Source organism: Parus major, chromosome 18 (genome assembly GCF_001522545.3).
Source record: "Parus major isolate Abel chromosome 18, Parus_major1.1, whole genome shotgun sequence".
Classification (NCBI taxonomy): Eukaryota; Metazoa; Chordata; class Aves; order Passeriformes; family Paridae; genus Parus; species Parus major.
The window spans coordinates 7,275,451-7,289,700 of record NC_031786.1 but is presented as its reverse complement, the minus strand read 5'-3'; the positions used below and the strand labels follow the sequence as shown (position 1 = coordinate 7,289,700).

Below are 14,250 nucleotides of genomic sequence, written 5' to 3'. Positions count from 1 at the left end.
TGAAAACAGAGAGTCTGATAAACCCTGGGGAGCTGGGCCCAGCAAGGCCCCACAGCTTCACCCCCTCCTCCAGAGTGTGTGGGACTGCTGGTCCCACACCAGCTCCACCCCCCAGTGGGGGTAGCCCACGCAGCATTTCATTTCCCTTCTTAGTTTTCCCAAACTGTATTTTAGTGGGGACAGACATGGAAAGAAGAGCAGAGATGTCACAATCCTTCCTTCCTCCTCAAACAAACAGCTTCTCCTCAGTGGGATCACGACAGTGGGACCATGATGGGGGGGCCATGTCCATCAGCAGCCCTCAGAAAAGCACTGGTGACACCATTCCTGACCTGTGAGGGCTGTCACCACCCCTTCTGTGTTTCTCATGACGTGGAGGGTGGTTTTGGCCAGCAGAGAGGACACAATGAATGAATTAAGCAAATTCCCACTCCCACCCACCAAGGGCCTTCCGGGACTATCCCAAATCTCGGTGCAAACAGCAAACACCTCTCCGTGGCCAGCAAACCTTGCGCAGCCGCTGGCTGCAGGCACTCACCCGCTCTGAGCTCAGCTGCTGCCTGTGGCTGGCTGAGTAAATACAGAGCATTTCTCATGAAATCCAGCCATGTGGAGAGCTGGCCTTTCCATGGGTCAGGAAACCTTTATCCCCCAAATCTACAACACTCCCCTGCAGCTGATTTAGCAAGTGCTGTTTGCACACCCAGGTTTGCAGGACAGTGACCCCTTCCCAGCAGCACTGTGACATTTGCAGGCACCATTTCCATCTGGCCCCATGTTGTCCCTTCTGGGAGTGATTTTTGAGTGCTAGTCCAGATGGGGAGAAGGGTTGGAGTTCTTGATGGAAAAGTCCAGACTGAAATCTGAATTTTCACTAAACCCAGAATGTTCCTGGGCTAACCCTGCAGATCAGGGCTCCAGTGGGCTCCCCTCAGTGAGGCTCTGCTCCAGTCTTTGGGGGTCTCATAACCCCAAGCATGCACCCATCATTCTCGGGGCTCCTCTCTATCCAATTTCTGACCTTGCAGATCCTCCTTGTTGCCCATTCCTGCCCACCCAGACTGAACAACACCTCTTCAGCTAAGCCCTTGACCTTTATTTCCCCTTAAATCAATATATAAAAGCCATTCTACAGCAATACCAGCATGTCAGGGGAATCCAGGCAATTCATATCATCAGAGGAGCTGATTCTGCTTTTGAGGCTCAATCCTGGTAAGCTTTTGTCTTTTCAGATTCCAATCTTTTCTGTGCTGCCTTCAGCACAGCATTGTATTCATCCCCTGACCCCCCTTCCTGGTATTATTGACTCTGTATCTTGTTTATAATCTGTTATAAAATGAAGGTAGCTCCAGGTAAAACCAGTTTTATTCCTCCTGATCATAATACTTCTTTTGCCAAAAAAGAAAAGAAAAATGTTTAACATGAGTTGAGATTGAAGAAGCTTAATTTAAAAACTCACAGGGAAAAAAATCTATTTGGAAAATTCTGTAGACCTTTGTGAAATTCTCAATATGGAGAACCAAGCTGCTGGGAGCTCTTGTCCATATGTCTGGCCTTACCTCTGAGACAGGGAGGTAACCCTACAGCTGCAGAATGGGGAGAGGATGTTGATATCAACCAGGAACATCCTGGGCAGGAGACACATCCCAGGTTTCTTCCCCACCATCAGCCTCTCTCCTTCCCCCATTCCTGTGGCTGTCAGAGGTGGCTGGCTCTCAGAAGGACCAACAACCTGGTTTGGGTGCAAACTGGGTGTATTTGGCACTGAAAATCCATGCTAGCCATGGTGAGGCCAGCACAACTGTGCCCATGGAAAAGATTCAGCTTGTGACTACTTCATTCACCAAAAAACTCAAGGCCTGTCTCCTTCTGTCTAATATCTATTTGCCAAAGCTTTGTGAGCTGCTTTTGCAGTTAGGTTGGAGCTGATGTTTGTGAGCCCACCACTCCCAATGACTGATCAGCACACCCTGATAGACTTTTCCCATCAGAGCATTTATTTTTACAACAGGACACCAAGTCCTCAAACAAACGAAGGCTTGCACAAGAAATCGTCTGCCTCAGTTTGGCAGCAAACAGGAATATTTCTCTTTATTCTAAATCCAAATTTTTGTGGCTAAATAGAGCCAAAAATATATCTCACCCCGCTACTTCTCCCAGACACAAGACATCTCTGAATGCCGAAAGCAACTCTTCCCCTGCCACAAATGGACCAAATAAACCCAGCACGAGACTGAGCTTTAGGAGAAGCTGATGTGCCTCTAATGCTGTCATCTACAGCGAGCTGTGTCTCCAAAGTGATCTTTTATTAATGGGTTTATATCCATGGGAAAGCTGTGGAGCACGTGAGAACCCCATGGCTGGGAGCAGGATTGCTCCGTGCCCACATCTGGGGCTGCTGGCCACAACCCAGGGCTCAGCCTCAGACAGGCAAATTCCCTTCCTGCCCCAGAGCTGGGCACAGAGCCTGCTCCTCCCTGAGCTGCAGGAGGGCAGCTGGGTGATGTGGCCTTGCTGCTGTCATGGGTTGTTTTGCCGAGGGTTCCAGCAGGTGCCGAGGCTGGGATGTGCTCAGTGCTGGCTGCAGAGGACAGGGGAGCTGCAGGACGAGAAGGAGTTGTGGTTAATTGGTGAATTGTGGTTAATTGTTTGTTGAGAGCTGGGACAGATGAGGTAGAAGCCTTGGGGCATCTGTTTAAGGAAGGGCAGGGCATGGTGAGTCCCTGAGCTGCCCTGGGCATTCAGCAGTACCCGGGGGGAATTAGGAAAGACAGCTCTGGCTCAAATTTCTCCCCATAGCCCAACCATAGGAGTGTCCCCTCACCCTTGAAGCCAAAGATTCCCTCCCAGAGCCAAGGCAGTGGTGTGTGAGTGACCCAGGATTTGCTGGGAGCTGCACTTGGACACCCCAGAGCCAGCCCTCACCCCCTGGGGTCACTGGGCAGGACACAAAGCCACATCAGTCCCAAATCCCACAGAGAAGCACAGTATGGCTGAGGTTGGAAGGTACCTTAAAAACCATCTTGTTCCAAACCTCTTCTATTAAACCAGGCTCCTCAAAGCCCCATCCAACCCATCCATCAACACTTTGAGGGGTGTGGCATCCACATCCTCTCTGGGCAACCTGCACCCCATCCCAGCTGGATCACCGCTGACTCTGCTGCCTTTTCTGTCCCTTTGAGATGCTCCTGGCATCCAGGCAGCAGGTAGGAGGCCACAGAGAAATGGCTGGGTGTGCCCTGGGAACTGAAATGCTATTGAAAGTAATGGGAAAATGGGGTTTTCCCTCCCAATCCAGCCATTCCAGGTTTAATTTTCCTTCTCCAAGGCAAGACACTTTTCTTGATACTTCACAGCCTCACCAATAGGCAGGAAAGCAAATAAATCCTGGGTTAAACACCAAAAAAATCACCACTAAAATGCTTGAAGGTGAAGACCAGGCTTTTTGCACGTCCTTCCCCCAATTTCCTCAGAGCTGCATTATCCCAGATAACTGCTGCATCCCACCTGGCCTTTTCTCTGAAGCGCTGTTACGTGGCGTGAGTGTCAGAGCCAGCCTCTCTCCCAATGTCTTCTTCTCCCTCGGAGTGCCTGGGGACAGAGGAGATGGGGTGAGCTGTGGGCAGTGGTGCTGATTGCAGCCCCTCTCTAAAGGGAAGTGATAACTTGCTCCAGTAAAGGGCATTTTTGCACTCAAGAGCAGAGCCCTCAGCAACAGCAAGCCCTTGTTTTCCCCACATCCCCCCAGCTCTGCAGAGCATCCTGCAGCAGCAGGGATGAATCTCCCTTACAGGGGACCAAGCAGCTCAATTCCAGTCCCACAAGGAATTTCTGCAGCACAGTTTAGCCTAAATATGCTGATTTTATCCAACAATTCTTTTCTTCTTCCTTTTTATTTCCCAGGAAATAAATAAATCATGCGAGTTTTCCATCACCCACTCTCCAAGCAGCTGTCCCTGTATCACGGCCCATGCTTCCCCTGGGCTTTGGAACTGGGTCAGTGAGCGACATCCAGCACTGGTTCTTCCCACTGAAATTCATAGAAAGCAGATATGGCCCCTGGCTGCTTTGGAGCATCTTTGCCTTTTTAGCACAAATCTCAGCCAGCCTGGGGTGGGCTGGAGGAGCAGGCCCTGCCCAAGCACAACCCTCAGAAGGACCAGGGGATCTGCCAGCAGCTTTTCCCTGCATCCCTTTGCCACGTTGATGCTCATGGCTTTGCATGTTTGCTACCTGGTGGGGAATGGATTTCTTTGAACTTCCATTCCCTGCCAGACTTGGCTGAAATAAGCCAGCAGGCTCGAAAGCCATCAGGGAGAGCAGGCATGGACACACAGACACACAGACACAGCACACAGCACTTACTGCTGGGGAAACCAGGCAAAAGAGGGAGCAGCTTCATCCTGTGATTGTGCCCCTGCTCTTCTGACAGTTTATTTTCTGCCCTGTTATACTCCATGGTAAAAGGAAATTTGTTCTCAATGGGTTGGCGACCAGATCTTGGGACAGAGTTTGTCTCACTGTAGAGAACATGGCTGAAACAAGTCCAGGGATCTGCTTAAGCTGCCAAAGCAGGCCTGCAGAGACCAGAAAGGTGGGTAAAACCTATCCCTACCTCCAGATACCATTGGCTTTCCCACTTGTGCTCCTTTGCAGTGCTAGAATTTGGGGTCACTTTCAGTAACTCACTCCAAAATCAGAAGGAAAAGCCAGGGATGCTCTCTGAGTCACTGGCATGTTGTTACCAAGGACACTAAGGTTCCTGATTTTGAAGAAGAGATTAATTACATTCTACAAATAGACATTTTATCTGCACTGAAGAGCAGCAAGATCAAGTTCTTTTAGCGTGGCTCATTATGTATCAGCAGGTAGTATTGTGACAGATGTAGGAATGCAGTCGTATTGTCACTGGGGTTTAATCATCAGAGAGCTGTCTTCCCCAGGTCAGCTCCCTGTGAGGATTTGTAATATTTACATAGCACTTGGGGCTGGCTTCTTTATTGCCAGAGTCTGTATTCACTCGTCAGTCTCTCATTATGCATATGCCAGTATTAATTGCATTTAGAAATGAGATTCTAAAGCAGAAGTGAGAGCTATTTAGACCTCCATTCAGCTTGAAAGACAGCAGCCTTCTGTGTGACAGCTCTCGAGATGTTCTTGTGCTCAGCTCTCTCCCCAGCTGAAAAGCAGGTGTTGGAGAGAGTTGGTGTCAGAGCCACTGTATCAGCACTGCCTTTTGTGCATGCCCAGACATTTATATAACCGACAGGATAATGACTCCGCAGAAGTGGCACAGAATTGACCCTTCTGGTACTGGATTGAAAACAGCCAGGGAGAGAGTGGATCTGCTCAGCTGCTGTGCAGATATGGGGGAAAGCTGAGCCCTATCTCCCGTGGGAAGCAGAGGGGTGTTCCCTTGCTGGTGGGTTTGGGGGTTATTTATCGGCTCGCCTGTGCCTGAAGCACTTTGGGGCTGTGTTTGTGGCCTTGCTAATGGATTTAAAGTGTACAGAAATTTGGCTGACACTTGTCTGTGCCTGCCTGCTGCACACTGATTGCTCCAGCCTGGAGAAGCAGAGCTGTGTGCCCCTGCTGCTGGCTGCCAGCTATGCCTGGCCAGTGGAAATGAGGAGGTCACATCCTGCTTCCCAGAGGGAAAATAAACTGGAAGGTTAATCTAGATGATGCCAGGCTACCGGCTCTGTTTTCCCCAGCCTGAAGTGCAGAGGGTCTGTTCTTGCTCTACAGCACAGTGTGTGGGGTACAACGAGGATGTTCTGGGGAGAAATCAGCACAGGCACTAAACACCCCTTCTCTCCCTGGCCCTGGCTCCCAGTCCCAGGAAAACAACCCCTCTGGGGCCCAGGGGATTCATGTCCAGCCTTTTGGGAGGGGACTCAAAAAACAGCAGTAAAGCAAACACATGTTTCACTTGCCAAAGCATCCCTTTGCTTTGCCATAGTCCAGCACTGCCCCACCAAGCCTGAGACTCTCCAAGAGCTCTCCATGGAGGACATCTCACAGACCTGGCTCTTTCCTTTGTGTGACCTGTGCCCCTTTGGGTGCTCCTGTACTCCTTGGGTGCTCAGTCCCCTGCATTCCCCCCATGCTGGACTGGCACCAGGACCAAACCTGGTCCTGCTCCACACCAGCAGCATCTCTACCTCCCCAAACCCAGGAGCAGGCAATGAGCAGCTCCTGCCAGGAAGAGACTGGAGGAGAAGAACATGAGAAAGGCAAACAGAGCAGACATCCATAGCCAGCCCTGGCTCCCAGCCAGGACCTTCTCGTTAAATATCACACAAAACAAAGAATAAATCACTGCTTGGTGAGGAAATCCAAGCACTGGAGCCCAAGGAGTCCCTCTTGACCTTCCTGTCTCTTGACGGCGGGTTAGTCCAGGAGAGTGCTCCAGTTTGCTTTTCAACTCCAGCAAGAAGTGGGGATAGCAGACCCCACAGCTGGGGTGCTGGGAGGAATCCCTTCAAACCCCTCCACTTGTGATGGTGGCAGCCAGCTCCAGTGGCCACCACTAATCCCACGGCTGAGCCCCCCAGCTCTGGGAGGGTGGGCCAAGGACAACCTGTGCCATTCCTGGCAGCCCCAAGGTATATAAATAGAAGACAGGGACGTGAAGGAGGTCAAGTGAGCAGGGGATTTCACATAATCTGATCTTGCCTGTGCTGCTCATTTGTGTCCTTTGCTCAGGATGCATGCCCTGCTTCGCACACAGGGACGTCAGAGGCAGAGGGTTGATCCTTCACCAAGCCAGGTTTATCCTGTGGAACATGTGGGCTCCTGACTTTTTCTTCACATGTGCTGTTTCTCAGGGATGTCTTTAATCCAGCAGTCATCCAGAGCAGTGCACATATGGAAAATTCTGGTCTTTGTTGCTGTATGGAATCCTGGTGCCTGAGCAGCCTAAGCCCGGTCATCTAGCTGGCCAAAATCCAGTTGGTTCAACACAGTACTGGGGCTCTGGTGCTTCAGGTCTGTTCCTGCCCTTCATAAGGTCCATGTGCCTTGGTCTCCTGCACTACTTCTCCCCAGTCCCAGCAGCACATTTTTCTCTTGCTTCTGCTGCTTTTCCTTTCCAGGACATGAAAGTCTGGAAACAGAATCTCTCTTGGTGTAAAGCTGTCAGTTGGAACAGCTCTGATTTATGCCAGCACCAAGCAAAGGGAGTCGATGAATCTCCAAAATAGATGAAGTAGAAAAACTGTTGATAGCCATTGGTCTTTAATGCTGAGAGCAATTAATCACAAAAAAAACCCCTAATCTAGGAGCGTATGGCTTTTCTATGGGCTGCATCCAGGACAGGTGCCTGTCTGAAGACTGCAGCAAGGCTTGGAGGAAGTTTTTCTTGGCCATCCAGCTCTGAGTCTCCCTCATGCTCCCAGGTCCATGCTGTGATGGGAGCCCTTGTGCTCATTCCAGCTTTTTGCTGCTGGTGCTGGCACCAGCCACATTCTCTCCTTATGCTGTGCTGCTGCTGCTCCTGCTGCTGCTGCTGCTGGTGATGATGATGATGATGAAGCCAGGTGGGTGAAAGGACTGACCAGAACAAAGGGCTCCAGGCCTGCAGTTTAAATGTGATGGAAGGAGTGCCGATCCTGCCTTGAGTGGAAGTATCCAGGGCAGCACCATGCCTGTCCCAGCCCCAGCCTGTTCAGCTCCAGGCTCCTTCCTATCTCCTCGTGCACAGATCTGTGCTGTATGCTCTGCTCACTCCTGAGGAGCTGACCCTGCACACTGCTCCCCCGGGCAGGGCTTGTGCTGCAGCTGGAGCTGCGTGTCCAGGGCTGGGGCACTGGGCTCACTGCCAGCTCTGGTGCCATCATTCCAGGTGACTTATCCCCCAGCCATTCCTCCTGCAGCTTCCCAAGGGATGGACCTGCAGTCTGCTAGCCTTGCCAGTCACCCCTATACCCTCTGCCCAGCGACAGCCCCCACCTCTGCAGTTCATTTGCTTAGACACTTAATGAGTGTTTAATTCAGCCAGTGCTGCAGGTAGCACAGGGACAGCCGGGGCACAGAGGCCAGGAGATGCCTTCCCTGTTTCTTCCTCCCCTGACTTAATCGGCTCATTAAGTGCCAATTTGACCTCCCCACTTTCAGATGTCTCCAGTCTGCACTGGTAAATAGATTTGTGAGTCTCCAGCGGAAACCTCCGGAGCTGAGCCTGAACCGCGAGCGAGGGCGATCCTCGGGCTCGCCGTGACACGGCCCCGCTGCTGCCGAAGCCAAGCCAGTGCTGAACGGGACCGAGATTCCCTCCCCAAAGACACGGGGAGCTGCAGGTAGTGGAAGCCGCAGCCGCCGGCACCGTGCCCGTGGCGCAGCGGGGACGCACCGAGCAGGAGGTGACCCTGCCCTCCTGTCGCAGCTTTGTCATTGCCTTGGTGTGGGACTGCAGCAAGTCCCTTCCCATCTGCTCCCTGCCTTCGCCTTGGAGCCAGGATGACTGTGAGCGTGTGTGTGAACACGGAGCACAGCGCAACAGGCTGCGGGGTGGTGGCTGCTGGCTTTCCTCAGAGCCAACATTTAGCTGATGCTCTCGAGCATTCCACGTAGCCAGACACTCATCCAACCTCCCAGAACGGCAGGGATGGAGCGGGACCTCCCCAGGGCTGTTTAACACCAGTTGAGTGTCAATGTCAGCCTGGTGATGTCCCCACAGCTGAAATCACTGCTCAATCTCCTCCCAGGCCGAGGTATGCACACAGCCAAGGACTGCTCTGTTTGGGAAACACCTTGATCAGTGCATGTAAAAGCATCCCTGGCCCTTTGCATCACACAAACAGGAGGACCAGTCCTACATTTCCTCCTTCCTGCCACTGGTTCATTGGAGAGGAGGTGACAGCACATGAGAACGCTCCTCTCTACCCAGCTTGAGCTAATGTCTCCTGGTATCATCCAGAGAACCAAGACCAGGAGGAACCCAAATATCTCCATGAATATGACATAGGTTGAGGAGTGAGATCCTCCACCCCAGGGCCCCCCCTCACCCTCCCAGCCCCAGAGCCCTGAGGGGACGGGAGGGGGACAGGAGAGGACGTACGGTTCGACTTTGTTGCAGAAGCGGCGCCGCAGCAGGAGGACCAGTGGACCCAGGATCAGGATGGTGGTGCACATGGTGCTTCCTCCATCACCACCAGTGCCCAGAGCCCTTCACATCCCTCTGGAGGCACTGCTCAGCCCAGGGCTGTCACCCGTGCCTGGGCACCCAGCTCATGGGCACCTCTGCCCAGCAGCCACCTGAAAGCTCTCAGGGAAGGTTTTATGAGGAATTAAGGCAGGATCAGATGTATTTAAGAGGCAGCAAATGAGGACGCTCTCCTCTGACCTCTGGATGGGAGGGAGCCCTGGAGCTGGTCTGTGACCCCTTGAGCATTTAATTAGTTTTGGTGTGTGGAGCTCTTGCCCTGCACCTTGGCCAGGTGGGTGCTGGGGGTGACGTGTCATGGACCAGGCCAGTTCTCACCTCATCCACCCCATGGCACCCCCAGTCTGTCTTCCTACCCCCACCAGCTGCACACCACCAGGGCTGGGTACTCCCCTCTTCTCCCCCCTTTCCCATGTGCCTCCCTCCCCTCTGTGCCCACCTTCCCCTTCTCCTCTCTTTCCCTCCAGCTCCTCCATCCCTCCTCCTGCCAGAGCTGTCTAAACCCGCTCCCCCCCTTCCTGGCTCCAGTAATCTGACAGGCTCAGACCTGCCTGTAATTCCCACTGGACTCGTCTCAGCCAGCTGATCCCAAGACCTTGTCTGCATCCTTCCCTCACCCAGGCTGGGTTTGCCTCCTTCTCCTCACTCTCCCATGGCTCAGCAGTGCACACACCTTTCTTCTCAGAGCTGCTCTGGCCCTGTGCTCTCCCCCAGATCTCCTTGCCCATCTCATCCTCTTCCCAGGGAAGCCTTTCCCTCTGCTCTAAGCTCCATGGGCAGTGAATTGCCTTCACACATCTTGTCCTAGCTCAGCCCTTTGCAAAGCAGGACCTGTTCTGAAGTGACTTTGTGGGTTTAGGTTAAAGAGAACAACTGGGAAGTGCCTCTGCAGGAGGGGCAGGGGGAAGGCAGCTGTGTGTGCCCTGCAGATCTGTAGACACACACATGGGGCTTGATGGTGCTGACCTGGAGAAGAGCCCCGGAGCAGGCAGGGAGCTGCAGACACTGACTTTGGGGTTGGGTTTTGCCAGGAGGATCCTCTCTGCCCCCATCCCCAGCACTGCCAGTCCCACACGGACACCATGGAAGTGAGCTCTGATTCATGGTGCTCATCAAATCTGGCATGTGTCTCCCTTTGGGGCTGTGCACACAACCCTGAGGGTTCTCCCCATGCCCAGCTCCATTTTAGCCTCAGGGCATGAGACAGGGGATGCTTTGGGATGGACATTGGCCTCAGCAGGGAAGCTGAGAAAAGCCCCAGTCTGGGCATTCCCAGAACTCAGACAGAAAACAGCTTCATCCTGTAAAAGGGTTTTGAAACCAGAACCAAATCCAAGCAACCTAGGTGGATCCAGGTTCATTGAGTGGTTTGGTCTAAGAAAGCAAAACTGAGCTTTCCAGGAAGCCTGGCTTTCCATCCCCATCCAGCCAGGGCCAGAGATGCCCCCTAAGTCCAGCCACAACAAGGGTCTGGGACAGCAGTGGTTAATTCTTTCCTGGTGGACATGTCCTCTCAAAGTACTCCAAGCCCTGAAAACAACAGTCTCAAGCAGCACTTGAAATGTCAGTAAAACCAAATTCCTCTAAGGCCATCCAGTAAACAGCCCCCATTCCTGAACTTGGGGGTCAGCTGGAGCAAAGGGGATGGACCTGGCCATCATTACTGGCACTGACAGGATGGGAAACCTTTGTGAGAGTGGTGGAAGAAACATCCCAAGTGTGTCCTGCAGCCAGATGGAGACAAGAATGAATAATTCCTTCCTGAGTGTAAGTCAGGGCGGACAGAGGGTGCGGAGCTGCCTTACGCAAGGCACCAGGGAGCACGTGGGGTGGCCAAGCCCCGTGTCCCAGCCAGCTGAGCCCCCAGGAGCATGGTCCGGTATGCTGGGAAGTCACTGGAGCCAAATAAACAGCGGCTTCTGGCTGAGCTGAAGCCCAAGAGGCTGGAAGGACCTTCCTTTCCCTGGCAATTGGCAGCCTGGCTTTCATAATCCCTGGGAGGACACAAACTCTTCTCCCCTCACTGAGACCCAGCCAGGTCGACACCAGCAAAATCCCCATCCTTGGACCTCAGATTCTGCCTGAGACCCTGAGCTTTCTCCTTCAGGGACTTGTTTATAACCACACAGCCCTCCCTAACCAAACAGGGCACCATCACTGGGCTGCTCAAGCAGCCCCCTGTGGGCACCAGCCCTGGGTGCTCCCTGAGTGAGAAAGGCAGCCCGGTCAGGGGGCAACGCGTGAGTGCTGGCCCCTGCACTCTCTTGGGTGACCTCTGCAATGCAAAACACATCTTCTGGAATCAATTGACTTTGGCACTGAGGTCATTGGGTGACCTTGGGAGCCAAAACTCACCCTTGTGCAGGAATGTATCACCTCCAAACACTCTTGATTGATGCTGAGAGGTGCTTGGTTCAAAGGCAAGGTAATGTGAGTGGATTAGTTAATGCTTCTTGCCCTGGCCCTTGAGAGCAGGGCTGGAATGACGGGGCAGACAATGGGTTTTGAAGGCTTTTCTTTTTAAGATATGAATCAATGAAGCTGTACAAGGAGCATGGATAATGTGATCAGAATAAGAATCAGGGCTTGTCTTTGAACCAGAGCGAAGTCCCTGACGGTGTTTACTTCATGTCCTGGCACCAAATGTGAGATGATATGAATATATTAGCTTACTGGCTTTCCTAAGCAACCTCTGCCATGCTCAGACCAGCTTCAGGAAGGAAAAGAGCAGCAAAGAGAATCAGTTTGGAAGTGTCGACTTGTTTTCCAATAACCTTGTCACCCTTGCTTACCGCTGAAGGGTCTGGCTGTGCTCCAGGGGGGAAGAGCTGGGTCCTGGGGGTGAAGGGGAAGGTGGTGACACCAGAGACTGCTCAGGATCTGGGGAAGTTTACCAGCTGCCTAATGCCTTGCTGGTGAAGCCCTGTGGTACTGGATCTCTCATCTGCTTCCTGGGTGTCTCTTGCTTCATCTCCCTCAGTTGCATCACAGGGTTTCATTCTTGAAATCCCAGTGTGGAACTGGGAGTTTTTGCAACATTCCCAGTCCAGGAACAGGTTGGTCTGGGTTGGAAGTGTTCTCCAGGGTTGTCTTGGCAGCATCTCACCCTGCCCTACCCTGCCCTGCCCTGTCCTGACAGAGAGCTCTAGCACCAGCCCCACCTCTCAAGGCTCTTTTCTTCCTGTTCCCCTGGATTTCCTAGTCCTTGGGGGTTTTTAGATTGTGTGGATTGGTAGGGATTTTTTGGAGAGGAAGCCAAAAGCTGTCATGGGGTTTAAGGTCATGGGGAGGTTGTGTTGACCCCATCACACCCAGTGCCTCTACCCTGCCTGCTGCTGCCAAGGGTCTTCATCCCCTACTCCCTTCCCAGACATCACCTCAGTGCCGCTGCTGTCCCAGTCCCCAGCATCCCACACCTTCCTGCTCCCACACATGGGGGTGGTGAGCTGAGACTGGAGTGGCCACAGGGTTTGGGGTCCCCTCTGGGATCTGGGGGCTTGGGGCAGGGTGCCACTCCCAGAGCAGAGGAGCCCTGTTCCCATGTAAGAAGGGACTGGTTGTTTAAGCCCATTCCCCGCAGCTCTGGCAGCACCACCTGCAGTCTGGATTCCAGCAGCAGAGGAATGTCTGCTCTCAGCCTTGCCCCTTATCACAGCCCACATATCACAGAGCTGCCCAGGGCTGGGAGGGGACAGCAGCTCTCATTGTCACTTCCCTGTCTCTTCCCAGACAAGCTGAAGACAAATTGAAATGGGGAAGCCCAAATTTCTCGGTACTTCAGCTCTTTCCAAGAAAATCAGTGACCAAGCCTTCCAGCAATGTGGAAGTGGATAAACTGGGATCAGCCCCGCCTTGGGATGGGGATTCAGGCAGCAGTCCAACCCCAGCTGGATCTGGGGGGGTCCTGCTGCCTGCAGCCCCTTCTGTCCTCCAGCCTGATCCTGCAGAGATGGCTCAGGACACAGGTACTGCCAGCACAGAGCTGGAGCATCAGGATTGCACACGGGTCTCCTGGGATCAGAGAAGCTGGGGGAAGGAAACCTGCAATAAGCACAGAGCATTTATACAGGCTTTAGGCTAAATCCTTCCCTCCCTGGGTAGCAGCACTGCAAAGCCATTTCCTAAAGTCTTGTTATTCCTTTTCAGGCTGGGACTTTGCAGTTGACAGCAGGGCTGGATTAGGAAAGAGGAGAGAGAGGCCTGGCCTGCTGAGAGCATTTCTGGGTGAGCTGGGCTGGCAACCAGAGGCTTTGTTTCAGTGAAGGTCAGGGTGACAATCCAGTATCTCCAGGTCAGATCCTGCAGCAGCCCAGAGTGGCTCTGGGAGGAGAATGAAGGAGGAACACCCAATCTGGCATGCACCACACTGGTGCCTTCAGCCTTATTCCACTCAGAAGCCCAATACTGGTCCTGTTCTGGCCAGGTTGGTGTCTTGAGGGTCTGGAGAATGGATCCTCGCTGCACCCCTGGAATCCCACCAGCACCGAGGCCTTGGGGCAGCTCCAGCAGCTCCTTCCCAAAGCACTCCCTGATGGATCTCATGTGGTGTCTTCCTGGGATCACCCCAAGTAATGGTGTCTGTCACAAGGTCCCAGGGAGCTGACATTGCACAGGACTCAAGAAGTGACCTGTTATTCTCCAGCAACCAGATAACAAGGCTGTCCCCCTGCACCAGGAAGGGTGGACTCAGACCCAAAGGTCTGGATTTGGGGTGTCTGCCTTCGCCCCAGAGACAGTGAAGTCAAAGGTGGGGATCTGCCATCATCCACATCCCACACACCACTGTGGAGATGAAGTCTTGGGGTTTTTTGCCTTCACCTCCCACTCAAGGATTAGGAGCCAAGTATATTTCTCATTGCACCCAGCACATAAGAGGAGGAGAGACAACATGGGATGGCACGGGAGGAGTGGGAGAAGCCGTCGGCAGGTGGGTATGGACCCCTCAGGAGCACGGCATGCCACAAGCAGAGGCTTGGAGGGCCTGGAAACCCATCCTTACCTGCTGCAGCCAGGATGGAGGATGGCCTGAACAAGCACTTGATCTCCTGCTGCTGTGCAGAAGCTCTGGGAGAAGCAGACTCAGG

The 14,250-nt window shown here is 53.1% G+C and overlaps 1 long non-coding RNA gene across 1 annotated transcript; it reads right to left on the bottom strand.

The window, feature by feature from the left end:
• Positions 1-1,157: 1,157 nt before the first annotated feature.
• On the bottom strand, positions 1,158-14,250 carry LOC107212567. Its single transcript, XR_004499743.1, has 3 exons — positions 14,166-14,250; positions 3,508-3,591; positions 1,158-2,599 (listed from the first exon to the last, which is right to left on the bottom strand). It is a non-coding gene; the product is annotated as an uncharacterized LOC107212567 (long non-coding RNA).